The sequence below is a fragment of the Anomaloglossus baeobatrachus genome, unplaced genomic scaffold (assembly GCF_048569485.1).
Source record: "Anomaloglossus baeobatrachus isolate aAnoBae1 unplaced genomic scaffold, aAnoBae1.hap1 Scaffold_2934, whole genome shotgun sequence".
Taxonomy (NCBI): domain Eukaryota; kingdom Metazoa; phylum Chordata; class Amphibia; order Anura; family Aromobatidae; genus Anomaloglossus; species Anomaloglossus baeobatrachus.
Window position 1 is genome coordinate 20,609 of NW_027442380.1, and position 23,546 is coordinate 44,154.

Consider the following 23,546-nt stretch of genomic DNA (forward strand, 5'->3'; position numbering starts at 1 on the left):
CATCCCCCTACCACCCGGGAAAAAAAGAGATTGCCCCCTCCTTCCACTAGCCCACCCTCCCACCCAAAGAACAACTTCTTCTGCGCAGCTTGTTTTCTAGGCAGCAGCGCTATTGTGATGTCATCGGGGGGCATTGTGACAAGCCGCCAGTGTTCCGTCTCTTCATGTTGTGCACTGTTCAAACCGAAAATACATCAACAGGCAGGCTACAGAAAAGCTTACTAACAAAGGTTAGAGAGGGGCTTTCTCAGAGGGCTTTTTACAGTTTGTCTATTCCCAATTAGCCGGTTTAGTATACTTAATGAAAGTACTAATTCTTTCATAGGCCGCCCATTCTTAGTATTTGACGTTCAGGTAACAACAGGTAACTTTATTTGGAGTGGAAGCAGAGAGATAACACCAGATGCCAATTGTAGATCCTCTCACACCTGTGGTCACTGCAGCATCTGACTCCACTTTGTCCAAAAGGGATCTATTCCATTCAATTACACATGATCTAGATTAGACTGACAACAAGATACTGCACGGGACATAGCAGAGTTGGTGAAGTTGAGTGGTGATGAGTTTGCTATTTGGATGAATAAAGCAAGTAAAAAGTGTGTTAGATAAAAATTCATTTCAATTCGCTAATCGGGCTAATATGAATCAGGTGAATCGAGTTCTGCTTTTGGAAACTGGGTTAAGAAGGGGTGCACCGTTCCTGGAGGTACTGCAATACCAGGTCAATGCGTGGAGTGGACAGAGCAAGCTCTTTTTCCATCTCCCTGTTCTAAAAATCCATTTAATATATGGTCCCCAGATAGGGGACGTATCAGATATTAAACTGATAAGAACAGATACTACACTTGATCTTAGCCAAAAGGCCGAGAAGCGATAACCAGAATTGGTTTGGGCCTCGAGTGGCACCCTGGCCTATGCCGGACACATCTTAGGGAGAGAGAGCGAGAGGGAGACAAACCCACGCCTACACAAGACATTTTGTCACCCAAGCCAACCCTTGAAAAGGCTGCTTTGCAGAGCAAAAACAAGAAGAATGGTGCGTTTTGCAGCCGCCGCCCACTGCAATGAATCTGAATAACTCCTCCTTTAGGGCGCAAGCAACTCCCCTCCCCCTTGCAGTCTTTCCAATTCACGATACAAAAAGACGGACAGGACAGGTTGCCTGACTTTCCGTCACTGCCACCCTTTGCCATCCTTACCCGTAGAAAGCCCTTTCATCATCCCCAAACCCTAATCTTTTCCCTTTCCTTCCCAGCCCCCAAACCCTGCCCTCTGTACCTTTCTCACCACCCGCTTCCCTTCTCCTGTCATCCCCCTACCACCCGGGAAAAAAAGAGATTGCCCCCTCCTTCCACTAGCCCACCCTCCCACCCAAAGAACAACTTCTTCTGCGCAGCTTGTTTTCTAGGCAGCAGCGCTATTGTGATGTCATCGGGGGGCATTGTGACAAGCCGCCAGTGTTCCGTCTCTTCATGTTGTGCACTGTTCAAACCGAAAATACATCAACAGGCAGGCTACAGAAAAGCTTACTAACAAAGGTTAGAGAGGGGCTTTCTCAGAGGGCTTTTTACAGTTTGTCTATTCCCAATTAGCCGGTTTAGTATACTTAATGAAAGTACTAATTCTTTCATAGGCCGCCCATTCTTAGTATTTGACGTTCAGGTAACAACAGGTAACTTTATTTGGAGTGGAAGCAGAGAGATAACACCAGATGCCAATTGTAGATCCTCTCACACCTGTGGTCACTGCAGCATCTGACTCCACTTTGTCCAAAAGGGATCTATTCCATTCAATTACACATGATCTAGATTAGACTGACAACAAGATACTGCACGGGACATAGCAGAGTTGGTGAAGTTGAGTGGTGATGAGTTTGCTATTTGGATGAATAAAGCAAGTAAAAAGTGTGTTAGATAAAAATTCATTTCAATTCGCTAATCGGGCTAATATGAATCAGGTGAATCGAGTTCTGCTTTTGGAAACTGGGTTAAGAAGGGGTGCACCGTTCCTGGAGGTACTGCAATACCAGGTCAATGCGTGGAGTGGACAGAGCAAGCTCTTTTTCCATCTCCCTGTTCTAAAAATCCATTTAATATATGGTCCCCAGATAGGGGACGTATCAGATATTAAACTGATAAGAACAGATACTACACTTGATCTTAGCCAAAAGGCCGAGAAGCGATAACCAGAATTGGTTTGGGCCTCGAGTGGCACCCTGGCCTATGCCGGACACATCTTAGGGAGAGAGAGCGAGAGGGAGACAAACCCACGCCTACACAAGACATTTTGTCACCCAAGCCAACCCTTGAAAAGGCTGCTTTGCAGAGCAAAAACAAGAAGAATGGTGCGTTTTGCAGCCGCCGCCCACTGCAATGAATCTGAATAACTCCTCCTTTAGGGCGCAAGCAACTCCCCTCCCCCTTGCAGTCTTTCCAATTCACGATACAAAAAGACGGACAGGACAGGTTGCCTGACTTTCCGTCACTGCCACCCTTTGCCATCCTTACCCGTAGAAAGCCCTTTCATCATCCCCAAACCCTAATCTTTTCCCTTTCCTTCCCAGCCCCCAAACCCTGCCCTCTGTACCTTTCTCACCACCCGCTTCCCTTCTCCTGTCATCCCCCTACCACCCGGGAAAAAAAGAGATTGCCCCCTCCTTCCACTAGCCCACCCTCCCACCCAAAGAACAACTTCTTCTGCGCAGCTTGTTTTCTAGGCAGCAGCGCTATTGTGATGTCATCGGGGGGCATTGTGACAAGCCGCCAGTGTTCCGTCTCTTCATGTTGTGCACTGTTCAAACCGAAAATACATCAACAGGCAGGCTACAGAAAAGCTTACTAACAAAGGTTAGAGAGGGGCTTTCTCAGAGGGCTTTTTACAGTTTGTCTATTCCCAATTAGCCGGTTTAGTATACTTAATGAAAGTACTAATTCTTTCATAGGCCGCCCATTCTTAGTATTTGACGTTCAGGTAACAACAGGTAACTTTATTTGGAGTGGAAGCAGAGAGATAACACCAGATGCCAATTGTAGATCCTCTCACACCTGTGGTCACTGCAGCATCTGACTCCACTTTGTCCAAAAGGGATCTATTCCATTCAATTACACATGATCTAGATTAGACTGACAACAAGATACTGCACGGGACATAGCAGAGTTGGTGAAGTTGAGTGGTGATGAGTTTGCTATTTGGATGAATAAAGCAAGTAAAAAGTGTGTTAGATAAAAATTCATTTCAATTCGCTAATCGGGCTAATATGAATCAGGTGAATCGAGTTCTGCTTTTGGAAACTGGGTTAAGAAGGGGTGCACCGTTCCTGGAGGTACTGCAATACCAGGTCAATGCGTGGAGTGGACAGAGCAAGCTCTTTTTCCATCTCCCTGTTCTAAAAATCCATTTAATATATGGTCCCCAGATAGGGGACGTATCAGATATTAAACTGATAAGAACAGATACTACACTTGATCTTAGCCAAAAGGCCGAGAAGCGATAACCAGAATTGGTTTGGGCCTCGAGTGGCACCCTGGCCTATGCCGGACACATCTTAGGGAGAGAGAGCGAGAGGGAGACAAACCCACGCCTACACAAGACATTTTGTCACCCAAGCCAACCCTTGAAAAGGCTGCTTTGCAGAGCAAAAACAAGAAGAATGGTGCGTTTTGCAGCCGCCGCCCACTGCAATGAATCTGAATAACTCCTCCTTTAGGGCGCAAGCAACTCCCCTCCCCCTTGCAGTCTTTCCAATTCACGATACAAAAAGACGGACAGGACAGGTTGCCTGACTTTCCGTCACTGCCACCCTTTGCCATCCTTACCCGTAGAAAGCCCTTTCATCATCCCCAAACCCTAATCTTTTCCCTTTCCTTCCCAGCCCCCAAACCCTGCCCTCTGTACCTTTCTCACCACCCGCTTCCCTTCTCCTGTCATCCCCCTACCACCCGGGAAAAAAAGAGATTGCCCCCTCCTTCCATTAGCCCACCCTCCCACCCAAAGAACAACTTCTTCTGCGCAGCTTGTTTTCTAGGCAGCAGCGCTATTGTGATGTCATCGGGGGGCATTGTGACAAGCCGCCAGTGTTCCGTCTCTTCATGTTGTGCACTGTTCAAACCGAAAATACATCAACAGGCAGGCTACAGAAAAGCTTACTAACAAAGGTTAGAGAGGGGCTTTCTCAGAGGGCTTTTTACAGTTTGTCTATTCCCAATTAGCCGGTTTAGTATACTTAATGAAAGTACTAATTCTTTCATAGGCCGCCCATTCTTAGTATTTGACGTTCAGGTAACAACAGGTAACTTTATTTGGAGTGGAAGCAGAGAGATAACACCAGATGCCAATTGTAGATCCTCTCACACCTGTGGTCACTGCAGCATCTGACTCCACTTTGTCCAAAAGGGATCTATTCCATTCAATTACACATGATCTAGATTAGACTGACAACAAGATACTGCACGGGACATAGCAGAGTTGGTGAAGTTGAGTGGTGATGAGTTTGCTATTTGGATGAATAAAGCAAGTAAAAAGTGTGTTAGATAAAAATTCATTTCAATTCGCTAATCGGGCTAATATGAATCAGGTGAATCGAGTTCTGCTTTTGGAAACTGGGTTAAGAAGGGGTGCACCGTTCCTGGAGGTACTGCAATACCAGGTCAATGCGTGGAGTGGACAGAGCAAGCTCTTTTTCCATCTCCCTGTTCTAAAAATCCATTTAATATATGGTCCCCAGATAGGGGACGTATCAGATATTAAACTGATAAGAACAGATACTACACTTGATCTTAGCCAAAAGGCCGAGAAGCGATAACCAGAATTGGTTTGGGCCTCGAGTGGCACCCTGGCCTATGCCGGACACATCTTAGGGAGAGAGAGCGAGAGGGAGACAAACCCACGCCTACACAAGACATTTTGTCACCCAAGCCAACCCTTGAAAAGGCTGCTTTGCAGAGCAAAAACAAGAAGAATGGTGCGTTTTGCAGCCGCCGCCCACTGCAATGAATCTGAATAACTCCTCCTTTAGGGCGCAAGCAACTCCCCTCCCCCTTGCAGTCTTTCCAATTCACGATACAAAAAGACGGACAGGACAGGTTGCCTGACTTTCCGTCACTGCCACCCTTTGCCATCCTTACCCGTAGAAAGCCCTTTCATCATCCCCAAACCCTAATCTTTTCCCTTTCCTTCCCAGCCCCCAAACCCTGCCCTCTGTACCTTTCTCACCACCCGCTTCCCTTCTCCTGTCATCCCCCTACCACCCGGGAAAAAAAGAGATTGCCCCCTCCTTCCACTAGCCCACCCTCCCACCCAAAGAACAACTTCTTCTGCGCAGCTTGTTTTCTAGGCAGCAGCGCTATTGTGATGTCATCGGGGGGCATTGTGACAAGCCGCCAGTGTTCCGTCTCTTCATGTTGTGCACTGTTCAAACCGAAAATACATCAACAGGCAGGCTACAGAAAAGCTTACTAACAAAGGTTAGAGAGGGTCTTTCTCAGAGGGCTTTTTACAGTTTGTCTATTCCCAATTAGCCGGTTTAGTATACTTAATGAAAGTACTAATTCTTTCATAGGCCGCCCATTCTTAGTATTTGACGTTCAGGTAACAACAGGTAACTTTATTTGGAGTGGAAGCAGAGAGATAACACCAGATGCCAATTGTAGATCCTCTCACACCTGTGGTCACTGCAGCATCTGACTCCACTTTGTCCAAAAGGGATCTATTCCATTCAATTACACATGATCTAGATTAGACTGACAACAAGATACTGCACGGGACATAGCAGAGTTGGTGAAGTTGAGTGTTGATGAGTTTGCTATTTGGATGAATAAAGCAAGTAAAAAGTGTGTTAGATAAAAATTCATTTCAATTCGCTAATCGGGCTAATATGAATCAGGTGAATCGAGTTCTGCTTTTGGAAACTGGGTTAAGAAGGGGTGCACCGTTCCTGGAGGTACTGCAATACCAGGTCAATGCGTGGAGTGGACAGAGCAAGCTCTTTTTCCATCTCCCTGTTCTAAAAATCCATTTAATATATGGTCCCCAGATAGGGGACGTATCAGATATTAAACTGATAAGAACAGATACTACACTTGATCTTAGCCAAAAGGCCGAGAAGCGATAACCAGAATTGGTTTGGGCCTCGAGTGGCACCCTGGCCTATGCCGGACACATCTTAGGGAGAGAGAGCGAGAGGGAGACAAACCCACGCCTACACAAGACATTTTGTCACCCAAGCCAACCCTTGAAAAGGCTGCTTTGCAGAGCAAAAACAAGAAGAATGGTGCGTTTTGCAGCCGCCGCCCACTGCAATGAATCTGAATAACTCCTCCTTTAGGGCGCAAGCAACTCCCCTCCCCCTTGCAGTCTTTCCAATTCACGATACAAAAAGACGGACAGGACAGGTTGCCTGACTTTCCGTCACTGCCACCCTTTGCCATCCTTACCCGTAGAAAGCCCTTTCATCATCCCCAAACCCTAATCTTTTCCCTTTCCTTCCCAGCCCCCAAACCCTGCCCTCTGTACCTTTCTCACCACCCGCTTCCCTTCTCCTGTCATCCCCCTACCACCCGGGAAAAAAAGAGATTGCCCCCTCCTTCCACTAGCCCACCCTCCCACCCAAAGAACAACTTCTTCTGCGCAGCTTGTTTTCTAGGCAGCAGCGCTATTGTGATGTCATCGGGGGGCATTGTGACAAGCCGCCAGTGTTCCGTCTCTTCATGTTGTGCACTGTTCAAACCAAAAATACATCAACAGGCAGGCTACAGAAAAGCTTACTAACAAAGGTTAGAGAGGGGCTTTCTCAGAGGGCTTTTTACAGTTTGTCTATTCCCAATTAGCCGGTTTAGTATACTTAATGAAAGTACTAATTCTTTCATAGGCCGCCCATTCTTAGTATTTGACGTTCAGGTAACAACAGGTAACTTTATTTGGAGTGGAAGCAGAGAGATAACACCAGATGCCAATTGTAGATCCTCTCACACCTGTGGTCACTGCAGCATCTGACTCCACTTTGTCCAAAAGGGATCTATTCCATTCAATTACACATGATCTAGATTAGACTGACAACAAGATACTGCACGGGACATAGCAGAGTTGGTGAAGTTGAGTGGTGATGAGTTTGCTATTTGGATGAATAAAGCAAGTAAAAAGTGTGTTAGATAAAAATTCATTTCAATTCGCTAATCGGGCTAATATGAATCAGGTGAATCGAGTTCTGCTTTTGGAAACTGGGTTAAGAAGGGGTGCACCGTTCCTGGAGGTACTGCAATACCAGGTCAATGCGTGGAGTGGACAGAGCAAGCTCTTTTTCCATCTCCCTGTTCTAAAAATCCATTTAATATATGGTCCCCAGATAGGGGACGTATCAGATATTAAACTGATAAGAACAGATACTACACTTGATCTTAGCCAAAAGGCCGAGAAGCGATAACCAGAATTGGTTTGGGCCTCGAGTGGCACCCTGGCCTATGCCGGACACATCTTAGGGAGAGAGAGCGAGAGGGAGACAAACCCACGCCTACACAAGACATTTTGTCACCCAAGCCAACCCTTGAAAAGGCTGCTTTGCAGAGCAAAAACAAGAAGAATGGTGCGTTTTGCAGCCGCCGCCCACTGCAATGAATCTGAATAACTCCTCCTTTAGGGCGCAAGCAACTCCCCTCCCCCTTGCAGTCTTTCCAATTCACGATACAAAAAGACGGACAGGACAGGTTGCCTGACTTTCCGTCACTGCCACCCTTTGCCATCCTTACCCGTAGAAAGCCCTTTCATCATCCCCAAACCCTAATCTTTTCCCTTTCCTTCCCAGCCCCCAAACCCTGCCCTCTGTACCTTTCTCACCACCCGCTTCCCTTCTCCTGTCATCCCCCTACCACCCGGGAAAAAAAGAGATTGCCCCCTCCTTCCACTAGCCCACCCTCCCACCCAAAGAACAACTTCTTCTGCGCAGCTTGTTTTCTAGGCAGCAGCGCTATTGTGATGTCATCGGGGGGCATTGTGACAAGCCGCCAGTGTTCCGTCTCTTCATGTTGTGCACTGTTCAAACCGAAAATACATCAACAGGCAGGCTACAGAAAAGCTTACTAACAAAGGTTAGAGAGGGGCTTTCTCAGAGGGCTTTTTACAGTTTGTCTATTCCCAATTAGCCGGTTTAGTATACTTAATGAAAGTACTAATTCTTTCATAGGCCGCCCATTCTTAGTATTTGACGTTCGGGTAACAACAGGTAACTTTATTTGGAGTGGAAGCAGAGAGATAACACCAGATGCCAATTGTAGATCCTCTCACACCTGTGGTCACTGCAGCATCTGACTCCACTTTGTCCAAAAGGGATCTATTCCATTCAATTACACATGATCTAGATTAGACTGACAACAAGATACTGCACGGGACATAGCAGAGTTGGTGAAGTTGAGTGGTGATGAGTTTGCTATTTGGATGAATAAAGCAAGTAAAAAGTGTGTTAGATAAAAATTCATTTCAATTCGCTAATCGGGCTAATATGAATCAGGTGAATCGAGTTCTGCTTTTGGAAACTGGGTTAAGAAGGGGTGCACCGTTCCTGGAGGTACTGCAATACCAGGTCAATGCGTGGAGTGGACAGAGCAAGCTCTTTTTCCATCTCCCTGTTCTAAAAATCCATTTAATATATGGTCCCCAGATAGGGGACGTATCAGATATTAAACTGATAAGAACAGATACTACACTTGATCTTAGCCAAAAGGCCGAGAAGCGATAACCAGAATTGGTTTGGGCCTCGAGTGGCACCCTGGCCTATGCCGGACACATCTTAGGGAGAGAGAGCGAGAGGGAGACAAACCCACGCCTACACAAGACATTTTGTCACCCAAGCCAACCCTTGAAAAGGCTGCTTTGCAGAGCAAAAACAAGAAGAATGGTGCGTTTGGCAGCCGCCGCCCACTGCAATGAATCTGAATAACTCCTCCTTTAGGGCGCAAGCAACTCCCCTCCCCCTTGCAGTCTTTCCAATTCACGATACAAAAAGACGGACAGGACAGGTTGCCTGACTTTCCGTCACTGCCACCCTTTGCCATCCTTACCCGTAGAAAGCCCTTTCATCATCCCCAAACCCTAATCTTTTCCCTTTCCTTCCCAGCCCCCAAACCCTGCCCTCTGTACCTTTCTCACCACCCGCTTCCCTTCTCCTGTCATCCCCCTACCACCCGGGAAAAAAAGAGATTGCCCCCTCCTTCCACTAGCCCACCCTCCCACCCAAAGAACAACTTCTTCTGCGCAGCTTGTTTTCTAGGCAGCAGCGCTATTGTGATGTCATCGGGGGGCATTGTGACAAGCCGTCAGTGTTCCGTCTCTTCATGTTGTGCACTGTTCAAACCGAAAATACATCAACAGGCAGGCTACAGAAAAGCTTACTAACAAAAGTTAGAGAGGGGCTTTCTCAGAGGGCTTTTTACAGTTTGTCTATTCCCAATTAGCCGGTTTAGTATACTTAATGAAAGTACTAATTCTTTCATAGGCCGCCCATTCTTAGTATTTGACGTTCAGGTAACAACAGGTAACTTTATTTGGAGTGGAAGCAGAGAGATAACACCAGATGCCAATTGTAGATCCTCTCACACCTGTGGTCACTGCAGCATCTGACTCCACTTTGTCCAAAAGGGATCTATTCCATTCAATTACACATGATCTAGATTAGACTGACAACAAGATACTGCACGGGACATAGCAGAGTTGGTGAAGTTGAGTGGTGATGAGTTTGCTATTTGGATGAATAAAGCAAGTAAAAAGTGTGTTAGATAAAAATTCATTTCAATTCGCTAATCGGGCTAATATGAATCAGGTGAATCGAGTTCTGCTTTTGGAAACTGGGTTAAGAAGGGGTGCACCGTTCCTGGAGGTACTGCAATACCAGGTCAATGCGTGGAGTGGACAGAGCAAGCTCTTTTTCCATCTCCCTGTTCTAAAAATCCATTTAATATATGGTCCCCAGATAGGGGACGTATCAGATATTAAACTGATAAGAACAGATACTACACTTGATCTTAGCCAAAAGGCCGAGAAGCGATAACCAGAATTGGTTTGGGCCTCGAGTGGCACCCTGGCCTATGCCGGACACATCTTAGGGAGAGAGAGCGAGAGGGAGACAAACCCACGCCTACACAAGACATTTGGTCACCCAAGCCAACCCTTGAAAAGGCTGCTTTGCAAAGCAAAAACAAGAAGAATGGTGCGTTTTGCAGCCGCCGCCCACTGCAATGAATCTGAATAACTCCTCCTTTAGGGCGCAAGCAACTCCCCTCCCCCTTGCAGTCTTTCCAATTCACGATACAAAAAGACGGACAGGACAGGTTGCCTGACTTTCCGTCACTGCCACCCTTTGCCATCCTTACCCGTAGAAAGCCCTTTCATCATCCCCAAACCCTAATCTTTTCCCTTTCCTTCCCAGCCCCCAAACCCTGCCCTCTGTACCTTTCTCACCACCCGCTTCCCTTCTCCTGTCATCCCCCTACCACCCGGGAAAAAAAGAGATTGCCCCCTCCTTCCACTAGCCCACCCTCCCACCCAAAGAACAACTTCTTCTGCGCAGCTTGTTTTCTAGGCAGCAGCGCTATTGTGATGTCATCGGGGGGCATTGTGACAAGCCGCCAGTGTTCCGTCTCTTCATGTTGTGCACTGTTCAAACCGAAAATACATCAACAGGCAGGCTACAGAAAAGCTTACTAACAAAGGTTAGAGAGGGGCTTTCTCAGAGGGCTTTTTACAGTTTGTCTATTCCCAATTAGCCGGTTTAGTATACTTAATGAAAGTACTAATTCTTTCATAGGCCGCCCATTCTTAGTATTTGACGTTCAGGTAACAACAGGTAACTTTATTTGGAGTGGAAGCAGAGAGATAACACCAGATGCCAATTGTAGATCCTCTCACACCTGTGGTCACTGCAGCATCTGACTCCACTTTGTCCAAAAGGGATCTATTCCATTCAATTACACATGATCTAGATTAGACTGACAACAAGATACTGCACGGGACATAGCAGAGTTGGTGAAGTTGAGTGGTGATGAGTTTGCTATTTGGATGAATAAAGCAAGTAAAAAGTGTGTTAGATAAAAATTCATTTCAATTCGCTAATCGGGCTAATATGAATCAGGTGAATCGAGTTCTGCTTTTGGAAACTGGGTTAAGAAGGGGTGCACCGTTCCTGGAGGTACTGCAATACCAGGTCAATGCGTGGAGTGGACAGAGCAAGCTCTTTTTCCATCTCCCTGTTCTAAAAATCCATTTAATATATGGTCCCCAGATAGGGGACGTATCAGATATTAAACTGATAAGAACAGATACTACACTTGATCTTAGCCAAAAGGCCGAGAAGCGATAACCAGAATTGGTTTGGGCCTCGAGTGGCACCCTGGCCTATGCCGGACACATCTTAGGGAGAGAGAGCGAGAGGGAGACAAACCCACGCCTACACAAGACATTTTGTCACCCAAGCCAACCCTTGAAAAGGCTGCTTTGCAGAGCAAAAACAAGAAGAATGGTGCGTTTTGCAGCCGCCGCCCACTGCAATGAATCTGAATAACTCCTCCTTTAGGGCGCAAGCAACTCCCCTCCCCCTTGCAGTCTTTCCAATTCACGATACAAAAAGACGGACAGGACAGGTTGCCTGACTTTCCGTCACTGCCACCCTTTGCCATCCTTACCCGTAGAAAGCCCTTTCATCATCCCCAAACCCTAATCTTTTCCCTTTCCTTCCCAGCCCCCAAACCCTGCCCTCTGTACCTTTCTCACCACCCGCTTCCCTTCTCCTGTCATCCCCCTACCACCCGGGAAAAAAAGAGATTGCCCCCTCCTTCCACTAGCCCACCCTCCCACCCAAAGAACAACTTCTTCTGCGCAGCTTGTTTTCTAGGCAGCAGCGCTATTGTGATGTCATCGGGGGGCATTGTGACAAGCCGCCAGTGTTCCGTCTCTTCATGTTGTGCACTGTTCAAACCGAAAATACATCAACAGGCAGGCTACAGAAAAGCTTACTAACAAAGGTTAGAGAGGGGCTTTCTCAGAGGGCTTTTTACAGTTTGTCTATTCCCAATTAGCCGGTTTAGTATACTTAATGAAAGTACTAATTCTTTCATAGGCCGCCCATTCTTAGTATTTGACGTTCAGGTAACAACAGGTAACTTTATTTGGAGTGGAAGCAGAGAGATAACACCAGATGCCAATTGTAGATCCTCTCACACCTGTGGTCACTGCAGCATCTGACTCCACTTTGTCCAAAAGGGATCTATTCCATTCAATTACACATGATCTAGATTAGACTGACAACAAGATACTGCACGGGACATAGCAGAGTTGGTGAAGTTGAGTGGTGATGAGTTTGCTATTTGGATGAATAAAGCAAGTAAAAAGTGTGTTAGATAAAAATTCATTTCAATTCGCTAATCGGGCTAATATGAATCAGGTGAATCGAGTTCTGCTTTTGGAAACTGGGTTAAGAAGGGGTGCACCGTTCCTGGAGGTACTGCAATACCAGGTCAATGCGTGGAGTGGACAGAGCAAGCTCTTTTTCCATCTCCCTGTTCTAAAAATCCATTTAATATATGGTCCCCAGATAGGGGACGTATCAGATATTAAACTGATAAGAACAGATTTTTGATTTAATGAAGCTTTCCAAAGCACCACAAAAAATGCATGACCGAAGTCACACCAAAAACAGTGCAAAGGCTAGGATTCGTGTGGACCCCACCGTGAGGAGAGGGTCCCCAAAAATCAACCCCGTCCCTCCGAGCCAGAAGGCCACAGCAAGGGTCAGGGATCTTCGGTGCTCCCCCAAGCCGAAGCCTGGTTGAGCCTTGTCGTTGCTCCCAGCGTCCACCCAGGCATCTTACCCAAGTGGAGTAGAGAGCTACTAGTTGTTGGTTTCGCAGCCGAAACTGCCCGGACCGTCAACCGGTGTTGGTTTCTCAGCCCAAGGCTAACCGGACCTCCAACCGGGTGTTGGTTTCTCAGCCGAAACTGACCCAGACCTCCAACCGGGTGTTGGTTTCTCAGCCGAAGCTGACCCAGACCTCCAACCGGGTGTTAGTTTCTCAGCCCAAAGCTGACCAGACCTCCGACCGGGATTATAAAAATTTCCCTTCCTAGCCAGAAGGCCGGGATAGGGTAATATGCTCAAAAAGTATGAAAAGGCAAGGTACGGTGTGCTACAGAGCCCAAGGCTTGCCGGGGTCCCAAGCCAGCAAGCTCAGACTCACTCCAGGGTCGTCAGTCCTGGGGCACGTTGTACCATAGCCCCCCACCCTTACTCAGTCTAATAGCCTCGATCCTGGTAGGGCCATGTTTTCCTCTAGATGAATATACTATCCACCCAGAGTACTAGCAAGCGCAACCTTCCAGTGTGCATTGTATCATTGTACTAAGGTGGCCTGGAGCTTAAACCACCTCTTCGAACAACACTACACTTGATCTTAGCCAAAAGGCCGAGAAGCGATAACCAGAATTGGTTTGGGCCTCGAGTGGCACCCTGGCCTATGCCGGACACATCTTAGGGAGAGAGAGCGAGAGGGAGACAAACCCACGCCTACACAAGACATTTTGTCACCCAAGCCAACCCTTGAAAAGGCTGCTTTGCAGAGCAAAAACAAGAAGAATGGTGCGTTTTGCAGCCGCCGCCCACTGCAATGAATCTGAATAACTCCTCCTTTAGGGCGCAAGCAACTCCCCTCCCCCTTGCAGTCTTTCCAATTCACGATACAAAAAGACGGACAGGACAGGTTGCCTGACTTTCCGTCACTGCCACCCTTTGCCATCCTTACCCGTAGAAAGCCCTTTCATCATCCCCAAACCCTAATCTTTTCCCTTTCCTTCCCAGCCCCCAAACCCTGCCCTCTGTACCTTTCTCACCACCCGCTTCCCTTCTCCTGTCATCCCCCTACCACCCGGGAAAAAAAGAGATTGCCCCCTCCTTCCACTAGCCCACCCTCCCACCCAAAGAACAACTTCTTCTGCGCAGCTTGTTTTCTAGGCAGCAGCGCTATTGTGATGTCATCGGGGGGCATTGTGACAAGCCGCCAGTGTTCCGTCTCTTCATGTTGTGCACTGTTCAAACCGAAAATACATCAACAGGCAGGCTACAGAAAAGCTTACTAACAAAGGTTAGAGAGGGGCTTTCTCAGAGGGCTTTTTACAGTTTGTCTATTCCCAATTAGCCGGTTTAGTATACTTAATGAAAGTACTAATTCTTTCATAGGCCGCCCATTCTTAGTATTTGACGTTCAGGTAACAACAGGTAACTTTATTTGGAGTGGAAGCAGAGAGATAACACCAGATGCCAATTGTAGATTCTCTCACACCTGTGGTCACTGCAGCATCTGACTCCACTTTGTCCAAAAGGGATCTATTCCATTCAATTACACATGATCTAGATTAGACTGACAACAAGATACTGCACGGGACATAGCAGAGTTGGTGAAGTTGAGTGGTGATGAGTTTGCTATTTGGATGAATAAAGCAAGTAAAAAGTGTGTTAGATAAAAATTCATTTCAATTCGCTAATCGGGCTAATATGAATCAGGTGAATCGAGTTCTGCTTTTGGAAACTGGGTTAAGAAGGGGTGCACCGTTCCTGGAGGTACTGCAATACCAGGTCAATGCGTGGAGTGGACAGAGCAAGCTCTTTTTCCATCTCCCTGTTCTAAAAATCCATTTAATATATGGTCCCCAGATAGGGGACGTATCAGATATTAAACTGATAAGAACAGATACTACACTTGATCTTAGCCAAAAGGCCGAGAAGCGATAACCAGAATTGGTTTGGGCCTCGAGTGGCACCCTGGCCTATGCCGGACACATCTTAGGGAGAGAGAGCGAGAGGGAGACAAACCCACGCCTACACAAGACATTTTGTCACCCAAGCCAACCCTTGAAAAGGCTGCTTTGCAGAGCAAAAACAAGAAGAATGGTGCGTTTTGCAGCCGCCGCCCACTGCAATGAATCTGAATAACTCCTCCTTTAGGGCGCAAGCAACTCCCCTCCCCCTTGCAGTCTTTCCAATTCACGATACAAAAAGACGGACAGGACAGGTTGCCTGACTTTCCGTCACTGCCACCCTTTGCCATCCTTACCCGTAGAAAGCCCTTTCATCATCCCCAAACCCTAATCTTTTCCCTTTCCTTCCCAGCCCCCAAACCCTGCCCTCTGTACCTTTCTCACCACCCGCTTCCCTTCTCCTGTCATCCCCCTACCACCCGGGAAAAAAAGAGATTGCCCCCTCCTTCCACTAGCCCACCCTCCCACCCAAAGAACAACTTCTTCTGCGCAGCTTGTTTTCTAGGCAGCAGCGCTATTGTGATGTCATCGGGGGGCATTGTGACAAGCCGCCAGTGTTCCGTCTCTTCATGTTGTGCACTGTTCAAACCGAAAATACATCAACAGGCAGGCTACAGAAAAGCTTACTAACAAAGGTTAGAGAGGGGCTTTCTCAGAGGGCTTTTTACAGTTTGTCTATTCCCAATTAGCCGGTTTAGTATACTTAATGAAAGTACTAATTCTTTCATAGGCCGCCCATTCTTAGTATTTGACGTTCAGGTAACAACAGGTAACTTTATTTGGAGTGGAAGCAGAGAGATAACACCAGATGCCAATTGTAGATCCTCTCACACCTGTGGTCACTGCAGCATCTGACTCCACTTTGTCCAAAAGGGATCTATTCCATTCAATTACACATGATCTAGATTAGACTGACAACAAGATACTGCACGGGACATAGCAGAGTTGGTGAAGTTGAGTGGTGATGAGTTTGCTATTTGGATGAATAAAGCAAGTAAAAAGTGTGTTAGATAAAAATTCATTTCAATTCGCTAATCGGGCTAATATGAATCAGGTGAATCGAGTTCTGCTTTTGGAAACTGGGTTAAGAAGGGGTGCACCGTTCCTGGAGGTACTGCAATACCAGGTCAATGCGTGGAGTGGACAGAGCAAGCTCTTTTTCCATCTCCCTGTTCTAAAAATCCATTTAATATATGGTCCCCAGATAGGGGACGTATCAGATATTAAACTGATAAGAACAGATACTACACTTGATCTTAGCCAAAAGGCCGAGAAGCGATAACCAGAATTGGTTTGGGCCTCGAGTGGCACCCTGGCCTATGCCGGACACATCTTAGGGAGAGAGAGCGAGAGGGAGACAAACCCACGCCTACACAAGACATTTTGTCACCCAAGCCAACCCTTGAAAAGGCTGCTTTGCAGAGCAAAAACAAGAAGAATGGTGCGTTTTGCAGCCGCCGCCCACTGCAATGAATCTGAATAACTCCTCCTTTAGGGCGCAAGCAACTCCCCTCCCCCTTGCAGTCTTTCCAATTCACGATACAAAAAGACGGACAGGACAGGTTGCCTGACTTTCCGTCACTGCCACCCTTTGCCATCCTTACCCGTAGAAAGCCCTTTCATCATCCCCAAACCCTAATCTTTTCCCTTTCCTTCCCAGCCCCCAAACCCTGCCCTCTGTACCTTTCTCACCACCCGCTTCCCTTCTCCTGTCATCCCCCTACCACCCGGGAAAAAAAGAGATTGCCCCCTCCTTCCACTAGCCCACCCTCCCACCCAAAGAACAACTTCTTCTGCGCAGCTTGTTTTCTAGGCAGCAGCGCTATTGTGATGTCATCGGGGGGCATTGTGACAAGCCGCCAGTGTTCCGTCTCTTCATGTTGTGCACTGTTCAAACCGAAAATACATCAACAGGCAGGCTACAGAAAAGCTTACTAACAAAGGTTAGAGAGGGGCTTTCTCAGAGGGCTTTTTACAGTTTGTCTATTCCCAATTAGCCGGTTTAGTATACTTAATGAAAGTACTAATTCTTTCATAGGCCGCCCATTCTTAGTATTTGACGTTCAGGTAACAACAGGTAACTTTATTTGGAGTGGAAGCAGAGAGATAACACCAGATGCCAATTGTAGATCCTCTCACACCTGTGGTCACTGCAGCATCTGACTCCACTTTGTCCAAAAGGGATCTATTCCATTCAATTACACATGATCTAGATTAGACTGACAACAAGATACTGCACGGGACATAGCAGAGTTGGTGAAGTTGAGTGGTGATGAGTTTGCTATTTGGATGAATAAAGCAAGTAAAAAGTGTGTTAGATAAAAATTCATTTCAATTCGCTAATCGGGCTAATATGAATCAGGTGAATCGAGTTCTGCTTTTGGAAACTGGGTTAAGAAGGGGTGCACCGTTCCTGGAGGTACTGCAATACCAGGTCAATGCGTGGAGTGGACAGAGCAAGCTCTTTTTCCATCTCCCTGTTCTAAAAATCCATTTAATATATGGTCCCCAGATAGGGGACGTATCAGATATTAAACTGATAAGAACAGATACTACACTTGATCTTAGCCAAAAGGCCGAGAAGCGATAACCAGAATTGGTTTGGGCCTCGAGTGGCACCCTGGCCTATGCCGGACACATCTTAGGGAGAGAGAGCGAGAGGGAGACAAACCCACGCCTACACAAGACATTTTGTCACCCAAGCCAACCCTTGAAAAGGCTGCTTTGCAGAGCAAAAACAAGAAGAATGGTGCGTTTTGCAGCCGCCGCCCACTGCAATGAATCTGAATAACTCCTCCTTTAGGGCGCAAGCAACTCCCCTCCCCCTTGCAGTCTTTCCAATTCACGATACAAAAAGACGGACAGGACAGGTTGCCTGACTTTCCGTCACTGCCACCCTTTGCCATCCTTACCCGTAGAAAGCCCTTTCATCATCCCCAAACCCTAATCTTTTCCCTTTCCTTCCCAGCCCCCAAACCCTGCCCTCTGTACCTTTCTCACCACCCGCTTCCCTTCTCCTGTCATCCCCCTACCACCCGGGAAAAAAAGAGATTGCCCCCTCCTTCCACTAGCCCACCCTCCCACCCAAAGAACAACTTCTTCTGCGCAGCTTGTTTTCTAGGCAGCAGCGCTATTGTGATGTCATCGGGGGGCATTGTGACAAGCCGCCAGTGTTCCGTCTCTTCATGTTGTGCACTGTTCAAACCGAAAATACATCAACAGGCAGGCTACAGAAAAGCTTACTAACAAAGGTTAGAGAGGGGCTTTCTCAGAGGGCTTTTTACAGTTTGTCTATTCCCAATTAGCCGGTTTAGTATACTTAATGAAAGTACTAATTCTTTCATAGGCCGCCCATTCTTAGTATTTGACGTTCAGGTAACAACAGGTAACTTTATTTGGAGTGGAAGCAGAGAGATAACACCAGATGCCAATTGTAGATCCTCTCACACCTGTGGTCACTGCAGCATCTGACTCCACTTTGTCCAAAAGGGATCTATTCCATTCAATTACACATGATCTAGATTAGACTGACAACAAGATACTGCACGGGACATAGCAGAGTTGGTGAAGTTGAGTGGTGATGAGTTTGCTATTTGGATGAATAAAGCAAGTAAAAAGTGTGTTAGATAAAAATTCATTTCAATTCGCTAATCGGGCTAATATGAATCAGGTGAATCGAGTTCTGCTTTTGGAAACTGGGTTAAGAAGGGGTGCACCGTTCCTGGAGGTACTGCAATACCAGGTCAATGCGTGGAGTGGACAGAGCAAGCTCTTTTTCCATCTCCCTGTTCTAAAAATCCATTTAATATATGGTCCCCAGATAGGGGACGTATCAGATATTAAACTGATAAGAACAGATACTACACTTGATCTTAGCCAAAAGGCCGAGAAGCGATAACCAGAATTGGTTTGGGCCTCGAGTGGCACCCTGGCCTATGCCGGACACATCTTAGGGAGAGAGAGCGAGAGGGAGACAAACCCACGCCTACACAAGACATTTTGTCACCCAAGCCAACCCTTGAAAAGGCTGCTTTGCAGAGCAAAAACAAGAAGAATGGTGCGTTTTGCAGCCGCCGCCCACTGCAATGAATCTGAATAACTCCTCCTTTAGGGCGCAAGCAACTCCCCTCCCCCTTGCAGTCTTTCCAATTCACGATACAAAAAGACGGACAGGACAGGTTGCCTGACTTTCCGTCACTGCCACCCTTTGCCATCCTTACCCGTAGAAAGCCCTTTCATCATCCCCAAACCCTAATCTTTTCCCTTTCCTTCCCAGCCCCCAAACCCTGCCCTCTGTACCTTTCTCACCACCCGCTTCCCTTCTCCTGTCATCCCCCTACCACCCGGGAAAAAAAGAGATTGCCCCCTCCTTCCACTAGCCCACCCTCCCACCCAAAGAACAACTTCTTCTGCGCAGCTTGTTTTCTAGGCAGCAGCGCTATTGTGATGTCATCGGGGGGCATTGTGACAAGCCGCCAGTGTTCCGTCTCTTCATGTTGTGCACTGTTCAAACCGAAAATACATCAACAGGCAGGCTACAGAAAAGCTTACTAACAAAGGTTAGAGAGGGGCTTTCTCAGAGGGCTTTTTACAGTTTGTCTATTCCCAATTAGCCGGTTTAGTATACTTAATGAAAGTACTAATTCTTTCATAGGCCGCCCATTCTTAGTATTTGACGTTCAGGTAACAACAGGTAACTTTATTTGGAGTGGAAGCAGAGAGATAACACCAGATGCCAATTGTAGATCCTCTCACACCTGTGGTCACTGCAGCATCTGACTCCACTTTGTCCAAAAGGGATCTATTCCATTCAATTACACATGATCTAGATTAGACTGACAACAAGATACTGCACGGGACATAGCAGAGTTGGTGAAGTTGAGTGGTGATGAGTTTGCTATTTGGATGAATAAAGCAAGTAAAAAGTGTGTTAGATAAAAATTCATTTCAATTCGCTAATCGGGCTAATATGAATCAGGTGAATCGAGTTCTGCTTTTGGAAACTGGGTTAAGAAGGGGTGCACCGTTCCTGGAGGTACTGCAATACCAGGTCAATGCGTGGAGTGGACAGAGCAAGCTCTTTTTCCATCTCCCTGTTCTAAAAATCCATTTAATATATGGTCCCCAGATAGGGGACGTATCAGATATTAAACTGATAAGAACAGATACTACACTTGATCTTAGCCAAAAGGCCGAGAAGCGATAACCAGAATTGGTTTGGGCCTCGAGTGGCACCCTGGCCTATGCCGGACACATCTTAGGGAGAGAGAGCGAGAGGGAGACAAACCCACGCCTACACAAGACATTTTGTCACCCAAGCCAACCCTTGAAAAGGCTGCTTTGCAGAGCAAAAACAAGAAGAATGGTGCGTTTTGCAGCCGCCGCCCACTGCAATGAATCTGAATAACTCCTCCTTTAGGGCGCAAGCAACTCCCCTCCCCCTTGCAGTCTTTCCAATTCACGATACAAAAAGACGGACAGGACAGGTTGCCTGACTTTCCGTCACTGCCACCCTTTGCCATCCTTACCCGTAGAAAGCCCTTTCATCATCCCCAAACCCTAATCTTTTCCCTTTCCTTCCCAGCCCCCAAACCCTGCCCTCTGTACCTTTCTCACCACCCGCTTCCCTTCTCCTGTCATCCCCCTACCACCCGGGAAAAAAAGAGATTGCCCCCTCCTTCCACTAGCCCACCCTCCCACCCAAAGAACAACTTCTTCTGCGCAGCTTGTTTTCTAGGCAGCAGCGCTATTGTGATGTCATCGGGGGGCATTGTGACAAGCCGCCAGTGTTCCGTCTCTTCATGTTGTGCACTGTTCAAACCGAAAATACATCAACAGGCAGGCTACAGAAAAGCTTACTAACAAAGGTTAGAGAGGGGCTTTCTCAGAGGGCTTTTTACAGTTTGTCTATTCCCAATTAGCCGGTTTAGTATACTTAATGAAAGTACTAATTCTTTCATAGGCCGCCCATTCTTAGTATTTGACGTTCAGGTAACAACAGGTAACTTTATTTGGAGTGGAAGCAGAGAGATAACACCAGATGCCAATTGTAGATCCTCTCACACCTGTGGTCACTGCAGCATCTGACTCCACTTTGTCCAAAAGGGATCTATTCCATTCAATTACACATGATCTAGATTAGACTGACAACAAGATACTGCACGGGACATAGCAGAGTTGGTGAAGTTGAGTGGTGATGAGTTTGCTATTTGGATGAATAAAGCAAGTAAAAAGTGTGTTAGATAAAAATTCATTTCAATTCGCTAATCGGGCTAATATGAATCAGGTGAATCGAGTTCTGCTTTTGGAAACTGGGTTAAGAAGGGGTGCACCGTTCCTGGAGGTACTGCAATACCAGGTCAATGCGTGGAGTGGACAGAGCAAGCTCTTTTTCCATCTCCCTGTTCTAAAAATCCATTTAATATATGGTCCCCAGATAGGGGACGTATCAGATATTAAACTGATAAGAACAGATACTACACTTGATCTTAGCCAAAAGGCCGAGAAGCGATAACCAGAATTGGTTTGGGCCTCGAGTGGCACCCTGGCCTATGCCGGACACATCTTAGGGAGAGAGAGCGAGAGGGAGACAAACCCACGCCTACACAAGACATTTTGTCACCCAAGCCAACCCTTGAAAAGGCTGCTTTGCAGAGCAAAAACAAGAAGAATGGTGCGTTTTGCAGCCGCCGCCCACTGCAATGAATCTGAATAACTCCTCCTTTAGGGCGCAAGCAACTCCCCTCCCCCTTGCAGTCTTTCCAATTCACGATACAAAAAGACGGACAGGACAGGTTGCCTGACTTTCCGTCACTGCCACCCTTTGCCATCCTTACCCGTAGAAAGCCCTTTCATCATCCCCAAACCCTAATCTTTTCCCTTTCCTTCCCAGCCCCCAAACCCTGCCCTCTGTACCTTTCTCACCACCCGCTTCCCTTCTCCTGTCATCCCCCTACCACCCGGGAAAAAAAGAGATTGCCCCCTCCTTCCATTAGCCCACCCTCCCACCCAAAGAACAACTTCTTCTGCGCAGCTTGTTTTCTAGGCAGCAGCGCTATTGTGATGTCATCGGGGGGCATTGTGACAAGCCGCCAGTGTTCCGTCTCTTCATGTTGTGCACTGTTCAAACCGAAAATACATCAACAGGCAGGCTACAGAAAAGCTTACTAACAAAGGTTAGAGAGGGGCTTTCTCAGAGGGCTTTTTACAGTTTGTCTATTCCCAATTAGCCGGTTTAGTATACTTAATGAAAGTACTAATTCTTTCATAGGCCGCCCATTCTTAGTATTTGACGTTCAGGTAACAACAGGTAACTTTATTTGGAGTGGAAGCAGAGAGATAACACCAGATGCCAATTGTAGATCCTCTCACACCTGTGGTCACTGCAGCATCTGACTCCACTTTGTCCAAAAGGGATCTATTCCATTCAATTACACATGATCTAGATTAGACTGACAACAAGATACTGCACGGGACATAGCAGAGTTGGTGAAGTTGAGTGGTGATGAGTTTGCTATTTGGATGAATAAAGCAAGTAAAAAGTGTGTTAGATAAAAATTCATTTCAATTCGCTAATCGGGCTAATATGAATCAGGTGAATCGAGTTCTGCTTTTGGAAACTGGGTTAAGAAGGGGTGCACCGTTCCTGGAGGTACTGCAATACCAGGTCAATGCGTGGAGTGGACAGAGCAAGCTCTTTTTCCATCTCCCTGTTCTAAAAATCCATTTAATATATGGTCCCCAGATAGGGGACGTATCAGATATTAAACTGATAAGAACAGATACTACACTTGATCTTAGCCAAAAGGCCGAGAAGCGATAACCAGAATTGGTTTGGGCCTCGAGTGGCACCCTGGCCTATGCCGGACACATCTTAGGGAGAGAGAGCGAGAGGGAGACAAACCCACGCCTACACAAGACATTTTGTCACCCAAGCCAACCCTTGAAAAGGCTGCTTTGCAGAGCAAAAACAAGAAGAATGGTGCGTTTTGCAGCCGCCGCCCACTGCAATGAATCTGAATAACTCCTCCTTTAGGGCGCAAGCAACTCCCCTCCCCCTTGCAGTCTTTCCAATTCACGATACAAAAAGACGGACAGGACAGGTTGCCTGACTTTCCGTCACTGCCACCCTTTGCCATCCTTACCCGTAGAAAGCCCTTTCATCATCCCCAAACCCTAATCTTTTCCCTTTCCTTCCCAGCCCCCAAACCCTGCCCTCTGTACCTTTCTCACCACCCGCTTCCCTTCTCCTGTCATCCCCCTACCACCCGGGAAAAAAAGAGATTGCCCCCTCCTTCCACTAGCCCACCCTCCCACCCAAAGAACAACTTCTTCTGCGCAGCTTGTTTTCTAGGCAGCAGCGCTATTGTGATGTCATCGGGGGGCATTGTGACAAGCCGCCAGTGTTCCGTCTCTTCATGTTGTGCACTGTTCAAACCGAAAATACATCAACAGGCAGGCTACAGAAAAGCTTACTAACAAAGGTTAGAGAGGGGCTTTCTCAGAGGGCTTTTTACAGTTTGTCTATTCCCAATTAGCCGGTTTAGTATACTTAATGAAAGTACTAATTCTTTCATAGGCCGCCCATTCTTAGTATTTGACGTTCAGGTAACAACAGGTAACTTTATTTGGAGTGGAAGCAGAGAGATAACACCAGATGCCAATTGTAGATCCTCTCACACCTGTGGTCACTGCAGCATCTGACTCCACTTTGTCCAAAAGGGATCTATTCCATTCAATTACACATGATCTAGATTAGA

At 46.9% G+C, this 23,546-nt stretch overlaps 17 non-coding genes across 17 annotated transcripts; all 17 read right to left on the reverse strand.

Moving 5' to 3' along the window:
• Positions 1-684: 684 nt before the first annotated feature.
• On the reverse strand, positions 685-875 carry LOC142267107 (U2 spliceosomal RNA). Its single transcript, XR_012733053.1, has one exon. It is a non-coding gene; the product is annotated as a U2 spliceosomal RNA (small nuclear RNA).
• Positions 876-1,992: 1,117 nt separating this feature from the next.
• On the reverse strand, positions 1,993-2,183 carry LOC142267109 (U2 spliceosomal RNA). The gene has a single exon (XR_012733055.1). It is a non-coding gene; the product is annotated as a U2 spliceosomal RNA (small nuclear RNA).
• A 1,117-nt stretch (positions 2,184-3,300) lies between these two features.
• On the reverse strand, positions 3,301-3,491 carry LOC142267110 (U2 spliceosomal RNA). The gene has a single exon (XR_012733056.1). It is a non-coding gene; the product is annotated as a U2 spliceosomal RNA (small nuclear RNA).
• Positions 3,492-4,608: 1,117 nt separating this feature from the next.
• Positions 4,609-4,799, reverse strand: LOC142267112 (U2 spliceosomal RNA). The gene has a single exon (XR_012733057.1). It is a non-coding gene; the product is annotated as a U2 spliceosomal RNA (small nuclear RNA).
• Positions 4,800-5,916: 1,117 nt separating this feature from the next.
• On the reverse strand, positions 5,917-6,107 carry LOC142267113 (U2 spliceosomal RNA). Its single transcript, XR_012733058.1, has one exon. It is a non-coding gene; the product is annotated as a U2 spliceosomal RNA (small nuclear RNA).
• A 1,117-nt stretch (positions 6,108-7,224) lies between these two features.
• On the reverse strand, positions 7,225-7,415 carry LOC142267114 (U2 spliceosomal RNA). The gene has a single exon (XR_012733059.1). It is a non-coding gene; the product is annotated as a U2 spliceosomal RNA (small nuclear RNA).
• Positions 7,416-8,532: 1,117 nt separating this feature from the next.
• On the reverse strand, positions 8,533-8,723 carry LOC142267115 (U2 spliceosomal RNA). Its single transcript, XR_012733060.1, has one exon. It is a non-coding gene; the product is annotated as a U2 spliceosomal RNA (small nuclear RNA).
• Positions 8,724-9,840: 1,117 nt separating this feature from the next.
• Positions 9,841-10,031, reverse strand: LOC142267116 (U2 spliceosomal RNA). The gene has a single exon (XR_012733061.1). It is a non-coding gene; the product is annotated as a U2 spliceosomal RNA (small nuclear RNA).
• Positions 10,032-11,148: 1,117 nt separating this feature from the next.
• LOC142267117 (U2 spliceosomal RNA) lies at positions 11,149-11,339 on the reverse strand. The gene has a single exon (XR_012733062.1). It is a non-coding gene; the product is annotated as a U2 spliceosomal RNA (small nuclear RNA).
• A 1,117-nt stretch (positions 11,340-12,456) lies between these two features.
• LOC142267091 (U2 spliceosomal RNA) lies at positions 12,457-12,649 on the reverse strand. Its single transcript, XR_012733042.1, has one exon. It is a non-coding gene; the product is annotated as a U2 spliceosomal RNA (small nuclear RNA).
• A 1,919-nt stretch (positions 12,650-14,568) lies between these two features.
• Positions 14,569-14,759, reverse strand: LOC142267118 (U2 spliceosomal RNA). Its single transcript, XR_012733063.1, has one exon. It is a non-coding gene; the product is annotated as a U2 spliceosomal RNA (small nuclear RNA).
• Positions 14,760-15,876: 1,117 nt separating this feature from the next.
• LOC142267119 (U2 spliceosomal RNA) lies at positions 15,877-16,067 on the reverse strand. Its single transcript, XR_012733064.1, has one exon. It is a non-coding gene; the product is annotated as a U2 spliceosomal RNA (small nuclear RNA).
• A 1,117-nt stretch (positions 16,068-17,184) lies between these two features.
• LOC142267121 (U2 spliceosomal RNA) lies at positions 17,185-17,375 on the reverse strand. The gene has a single exon (XR_012733066.1). It is a non-coding gene; the product is annotated as a U2 spliceosomal RNA (small nuclear RNA).
• A 1,117-nt stretch (positions 17,376-18,492) lies between these two features.
• On the reverse strand, positions 18,493-18,683 carry LOC142267123 (U2 spliceosomal RNA). The gene has a single exon (XR_012733067.1). It is a non-coding gene; the product is annotated as a U2 spliceosomal RNA (small nuclear RNA).
• A 1,117-nt stretch (positions 18,684-19,800) lies between these two features.
• On the reverse strand, positions 19,801-19,991 carry LOC142267124 (U2 spliceosomal RNA). The gene has a single exon (XR_012733068.1). It is a non-coding gene; the product is annotated as a U2 spliceosomal RNA (small nuclear RNA).
• A 1,117-nt stretch (positions 19,992-21,108) lies between these two features.
• Positions 21,109-21,299, reverse strand: LOC142267125 (U2 spliceosomal RNA). Its single transcript, XR_012733069.1, has one exon. It is a non-coding gene; the product is annotated as a U2 spliceosomal RNA (small nuclear RNA).
• A 1,117-nt stretch (positions 21,300-22,416) lies between these two features.
• LOC142267126 (U2 spliceosomal RNA) lies at positions 22,417-22,607 on the reverse strand. Its single transcript, XR_012733070.1, has one exon. It is a non-coding gene; the product is annotated as a U2 spliceosomal RNA (small nuclear RNA).
• Between the last annotated feature and the right edge of the window lie 939 nt (positions 22,608-23,546).